The 7,189-nt window shown below is 40.1% G+C and overlaps 1 pseudogene across 1 annotated transcript; it reads left to right on the top strand.

The window, feature by feature from the left end:
- Positions 1-262: 262 nt before the first annotated feature.
- On the top strand, positions 263-1,183 carry LOC307187015 (ER membrane protein complex subunit 3-like; annotated as a pseudogene). The gene has a single exon. The product of its transcript is annotated as an ER membrane protein complex subunit 3-like (transcript).
- The last annotated feature ends 6,006 nt before the right edge of the window (positions 1,184-7,189 follow it).

The following is a 7,189-nucleotide window of genomic DNA, read 5'->3' as shown; positions in this document are numbered from 1 at the left end:
TGTCATCTATACAGATCAAATCCACACAAAGTAACAAAGGATTCGGAGGAGTTTTGTGGGTAAATTCAGTAACCTGGCATTTCCTCTGGGTAAAGATGCTCCTGACTTGTCAATAAAATAAGGGCTTGCGGGCTGCCCAGTGGTCCCGGGCTCGCCTGGCTGAGGGGCGTGAGAAGGCTGGGAGGCGAACTCGACGAGAAGCCCCGCGCCCCAGTGAAAATCAACTCGGCTACAGCAAGCCGGGAGCTGGCTCTCTGTGAGGATGGAAGGGCCCGAGCTGCTACTCGACTCCAACATCCGCCTCTGGGTGGTCCTGCCCATCGTTATCATCACCTTCTTCATGGGCATGATTCACCACTACGTGTCCATCCTGCTGCAGAGCGACAAGAAGCTCACCCAGGAACAAGTCTCCGACAGTCAAGCCCTCATTCGAAGCAGAGGCCTCAGGGAAAATGGAAAATACATTCCCAAACAGTCTCTCCTGGCACAAACACATTACTTCAACAACCCAGAGGATGGATTTTTCCAAAAAAACTAAAAGGAAGGATGTGCCTCCTTCTCCTGTGATTGACCCCCCTCCCCGCTATGCTCATAGACATGATGAAAGGCAACGCCACATGTGTCCTCCCTATGATTCTTATTGGTGGATGGCTCAACATGACGTTTTCAGGCTTTGTCACAACCAAGGTCCCGTTTCCACTGACCCTGCCTTTTAAGCCCATGCTACAGCAAGGAATTAAACTACTCACATTAGATGCCTCCTGGGTGAGTTCTGAATCCTGGTATTTCCTCAATGTCTTTGGGCTTCGAGGCATTTACTCTCTGATTTGGGGCCAAGATAATGTTGCTGACCAATCGCGGATGATGCAGGAACAGATGACTGGAGCAGCCATGGCCATGCCCGCAGACACCAACAAAGCTTTTAAGACGGTGGGAAGCTTTGGAGCCTACCGACCACCAGTGGGCACTAGATGGCGTCAAAGAGGAGCTCGTGGCTGAAGACCTCCACTTTGAAGGCATGTTCAAAAAGGAATTACAGACCTCTATTTTTTGAAGACCAAGCAGGGTTTAGCTGTGTCAGGAACTCAGAGTAGCGCTTAACCTTGTAACTTTTGTTTTGAGCTGGAGCCTCTCGGAATAAAAAGGGGGATGCGCGAGCTGGCGGGTGTGCAGCAAGGATTGTTCTTGTCTGAGCCAGCTTCCCCTTTATGTTTGAAACCAGAGGAAACATGAGGAGTGTGTGCTGGGTGACTTGCCCAGAAACAGCTATTTTTGAAATACTTTAAATTTCCCTTCTGGTGACTCGAGTAATAAAAGTAAGACAGAGGGGGGAAACTCAAGCTAGTGATAATGTATAAAACTCAGCAAAAATTCAGAAATTTCATAAAAAGTGTTGTCAATTAAACCTAATTATTATGTACCGTCATTCTGACTTCTAAACCATAGTAAACTCCTGTTTTTTTGGGATCCAAAAAGAAAAAGAAAGGCTCTGGTCTTCGGTTACATTTTCCACGTAATTCAATGTATGCATATATGACCCAAGAAAGAGAAAATGATAGAAAGGAAATGCCGAAAACAACGAGCGCTCTATAATATGAAGAAGTTTCAGAGGATCCATTGCCCTCACAGTTAATTATAGGCTGCCTCTCCAAGAATCCTCTCTAATGCTGGCTTTTGCTACCAGTCTAGCTCAGCTGAGCAATACACTGCCAGCTCTCCAAACCACCTTCCTTCTTCCTTTTTTACTTTTTTCCACAGGACAAAAATACTTCAAGGATTAAATCATATGTGGCCTTTAAGAACAAATACTAGACCCATTATGTTTTCAGATCTCACTTGCTGTTTGGAAGCCCAGATTTTTACCATAGTAGTTGTACTGGCTTATCATCCGGGTTTGGTAAATACAGTAGTAGGTAATAATAATAACTGGCATTCATTGATTATCTATCAAGTGCTAAATATTTTGCACGTGTTTTAAATATTATATCACCAAGTCTCACAACAACTCCTGGGATCAAATCTCAAAAAGGCAAAGTGACTTGTTCCAAGTCTCACAGTAATTGAACTATGAGTTAAAAGCAACTCCTCTGCTTTTACCTCATGGTCCAATCCACATAGTATCCCTGAACCCAAGGCCTCCACGGGAGTCTTTAAAACACTCTACGGAGGCACAGAGAAGAGTTCCGGCATTATGGCTTTTGATTAAGGGATAGGAAGAAGATACTTTGTTCCTATACTTGCTTGAAGGAAGAAATGAAATCTGAAATGCAAGATCCGTAGGATTCATGGCAAAAAAGCAGTTTGAGTCAGGGAAGGCAACCCAATTACCTCTGATGTTAGCCTGAAGCCACGCCCTTGACTGAGGCTGGAAGTACACATAAGGTGCTTTCGTCTAATCATTTTAAAGTACTTAATTAGGATCGCCTAATTACACATTTTAGCATACATGACCCGTCTTTCATTTTATCTTAACTCAGAAACAAGAATTACTGAGGTCAGGGCTTCCCTGGTGGCGCAGTGGTTGAGAGTCCGCCTGCCGATGCAGGGGACATGGGTTCGTGCCCTGGTCCGGGAGGATCCCACATGCCGTGGAGCGGCTGGGCCCATGAGCCATGGCCGCTGAGCCTGCGCGTTCTGTGCTCTGCAACGGGAGAGGCCACAGCAGTGAGAGGCCCGCGTACCGCAAAAAAAAAAAAAAAAAAAAAAAATTACTGAGGTCTTCTGAGGACAGAAAAGAAAAAGAAAAGAAAATGAGATCCAAATTTTTTAAAATAACAGTTACAAAATGTCTTACTCAGAAAAGAGAGATTTATCATTATGTATGTGTAGGGATACTTTAAGCCTCAGAATAGGCAGAAAAGTGTCTAGGTTGAGATTCAAATGCAGGTTCTCTAAGTATTTCAAAGTTTGGACTGTGGTCTCTGGAGATACCTGGCAGGTAGGTTGTTCTTTCACATGCAAATCTAGGTTGGGCCATCAGATTTCCTGAATTGAGATTGAAAGGAGAATGAAGCTGGGGAAAAATGGGAAACTTTGGGCCAGATAAACAGTTGTTTCTCCTCAGACTAGAAAAAAAGTAATAGAAAAGAATTTCTCGAAATGGGCATCTCTTACCACTTGTATCAGGTCACCTGGGAGTGCTTATTAAAAATACAGCTGCCTAAATACTAACAGGCACAAAAGGGGAAATCGACAGTAACACATTCATAGTAGGGGACTTTAACACCCCACTTTCACCCATGGACAGATCATCCAAAATGAAAATAAATAAGGAAACACAAGCTTTAAATGATACATTAAACAAGATGGACTTAATTGATATTTATAGGACACTCCATCCAAAAACAACAGAATACACATTTTTCTCAAGTGCTCATGGAACATTCTCCAGGATAGATCATATCTTGGGTCACAAATCAAGCCTTGGTAAATTTAAGAAAATTGAAATTGTATCAAGTATCTTTTCTGACCACAACGTTATGAGACTAGATATCAATTACAGGAAAAGATCTGTAAAAAATACAAACACATGGAGGCTAAACAATACACTACTTAATAACGAAGTGATCACTGAAGAAATCAAAGAGGAAATCAAAAAATACCTAGAAACAAATGACAATGGAGACACGACGACCCAAAACCTATGGGATGCAGCAAAAGCAGTTCTAAGAGGGAAGTTTATAGCAATACAAGCCCACCTTAAGAAGCAGGAAGCATCTCGAATAAACAACCTAACCTTGCACCTAAAGCAATTAGAGAAAGAAGAACAAAAAAACCCCAAAGTTAGCAGAAGGAAAGAAATCATAAACATCAGATCAGAAATAAATGAAAAAGAAATGAAGGAAACAATAGCAAAGATCAATAAAACTAAAAGCTGGTTCTTTGAGAAGATAAAAAAAATAGATAAACCATTAGCCAGACTCATCAAGAAAAAAAGGGAGAAGATTCAAATCAATAGAATTAGAAATGAAAAAGGAAAAGTAACAACTGACACTGCAAAACTAAAACAGATCATGAGAGATTACTACAAGCAACTCTATGCCAATAAAATGGACAACCTGGAAGAAATGGACAAATTCTTAGAAAAGCACAAACTTCCAAGATTGAATCAGGAAGAAATAGAAAATATGAACAGACCAATCACAAGCACTGAAATTGAAACTGTGATTAAAAATCTTCCAACAAACAAAAGCCCAGGACCAGATGGCTTCACAGGCAAATTCTATCAAACATTTACAGAAGAGCTAACACCTATCCTTCTCAAACTCTTCCAAAATATAGCAGAGGGAGGAACACTCCCAAACTCAGTCTACAAGGCCACCATCACCCTGATACCAACACCAGACAAAGATGTCACAAAGAAAGTAAACTACAGGTCAATATCACTGATGAACATAGATGCAAAAATCCTCAACAAAATACTAGCAAACAGAATCCAACAGCACATTAAAAGGATCATACATCATGATCAAGTGGGGTTCATTCCGGGAATGCAAGGATTCATCATATACGCAAATCTATCAATGTGATAAACCATATTAACAAACTGAAGGAGAAAAACCATATGATCATCTCAATAGATGCAGAGAAAGCTTTTGACAAAATTCAACACCCATTTATGATAAAAACCCTGCAGAAAGTAGGCATAGAGGGAACTTTCCTCAACATAATAAAGGCCATATATGACATGCCCACAGCCAACATCATCCTCAATGGTGAAAAACTGAAACCATATCCACTAAGATCAGCAACGAGACAAGGTTGCTCACTCTCACCACTCTTATTCAACATAGTTTTGGAAGTTTTAGCCACAGCAATCAGAGAAGAAAAGGAAATAAAAGGAATCCAAATCGGAAAAGAAGAAGTAAAGCTGTCACTGTCTGCAGATAACATGATACTATACATAGAGAATCCTAAAGATGGTACCAGAAAACTACTAGAGATAATCAATGAATTTGGTAAAGTTGCAGGATACAAAATTAATGCACAGAATTCTCTTGCATTCCTATACACTAATAATGAAGAATCTGAAAGAGAAATTAAGGAAACACTCCCGTTTACCATGGCAACAAAAAGAATAAAATACCTAGGAATAAACCTACCTAAGGAGACAAAAGACCTGTATGCAGAAAATTATAAGACACTGATGAAAGAAATTAAAGATGATACAGATAGATGGAGCGATATACCATGTTCTTGAATGGGAAGGATCAACATTGTGAAAATGACTCTACTACCCAAAGCAATCTATAGATTCAATGCAATCCCTATCAAACTACCACTGGCATTTTTCACAGAACTAGAACAAAAAATTTCACAATTTATATGGAAACACAAAAGACCCCGAATAGCCAAAGCAATTTTGAGAAAGAAAAATGGAGCTGGAGGAATCAGGCTCCCTGACTTCAGACTATCCTACAAAGCTACAGTAATCAAGACAGTATGGTAGTGGCACAAAAACAGAAATATAGATGAATGGAACAGGGTAGAAAGCCCAGAGATAAACCCACGCACATATGGTCACCTTATCTTTGATAAAGGAGGCAAGAATATACATTGGGAAAAGACAACCTCTTCAATAAGTGGTGCTGGGAAAACTTGACAGGTACATGTAAAAGTATGAGATTAGATCACTCGCTAATACCATACACAAAAATAAGCTCAAAATGGATTAAAAACCTAAATGTAAGGCCAGAAACTATCAAACTCTTAGAGGAAAACATAGGCAGAACACCCTATGACATAAATCACAGCAAGATCCTTTTTGACCCACCTCCTAGAGTAATGGAAATAAAAACAAAAATAAACAAATGGGACCTAATGAAACTTCAAAGCTTTTGCACAGCAAAGGAAACCATAAAAGACAACCCTCAGAATGGGAGAAAATATTTTCAAATGAAGCAACTGACAAAGGATTAATCTCCAAAATTTACAAGCAGCTCATGCAGCTCAATAACAAAAAAACAAACAACCCAATCCAAAAATGGGCAGAAGACCTAAACAGACATTTCTCCAAAGAAGATATACAGACTGCCAACAAACACATGAAAGAATGCTCAACATCATTAATCATTAGAGAAATGCAAATCAAAACTACAATGAGATATCATCTCACACCAGTCAGAATGGCCATCATCAAAAAATCTAGAAACAATAAATGCTGGAGAGGGTGTGGAGAAAAGGGAACACTCTTGCACTGCTGGTGGGAATGTGAATTGGTTCAGCCACTATGGAGAACAGTATGGAGGTTCCTTAAAAAACTACAAATAGAACTACCATATGACCCAGCAATCCCACTACTGGGCATATACCCTGAGAAAACCGTAATTCAAAAAGAGTCATGTACCAAAATGTTCATTGCAGCTCTATTTACAATAGCCCGGAGATGGAAACAACCTAAGTGCCCATCATCGGATGAGTGGATAAAGAAGATGTGGCTCATATATACAATGGAATATTACTCAGCCATAAAAAGAAACGAAATTGAGCTATTTGTAATGAGGTGGATAGACCTAGAGTCTGTCATACAGAGTGAAGTCAGTCAGAAAGAGAAAGACAAATATCGTATGCTAACATATATATATGGAATTTAAGAAAAAAAATGTCATGAAGAACCTAAGGGTAAGACAGGAATAAAGACACAGACCTACTGGAGAACGGACTTGAGGATATAGGGAGGGGGAAGGGTGAGTTGTGACAAAGCGAGAGAGAGGCATGGACATATATACACTAACAAACGTAAGGTAGATAGCTAGTGGGAAGCAGCCGCATAGCACAGGGAGATCAGCTCGGTGCTTTGTGACCACCTAGAGGGGTGGGATAGGGAGGGTGGGAGGGAGGGAGGCGCAAGAGGGAAGAGATACAGGAACATATGTATATGTATAGCTGATTCACTTTGTTATAAAGCAGAAACTAACACACCATTATAAAGCAATTATACCCCAATAAAAATGTTAAAAAAAAAAAATACAGCTGCCTAAGCTCCATCTTCAATGTTCTATATCCGGATCTCTGGGGGAGGGGCCTATGAAACAAAATTCTTAACCAGAACCTCCCTAGTGATTCTAATGCACAGTAAATTCTGAGAATCTCTGGTATAGAGAATATTTAGAACATTTATTGACTAGAATGGCTTGTCTCAAACCATATTTTGATAAATGGCAAAAATTAGTGTTGGTGATAACTCATG

Source organism: Stenella coeruleoalba, assembly GCF_951394435.1.
Source record: "Stenella coeruleoalba genome assembly, chromosome: 5".
Lineage (NCBI taxonomy): Eukaryota > Metazoa > Chordata > Mammalia > Artiodactyla > Delphinidae > Stenella > Stenella coeruleoalba.
Note: the sequence above shows the minus strand (reverse complement) of the source record. Positions and strands in the feature narration are given on the sequence as shown.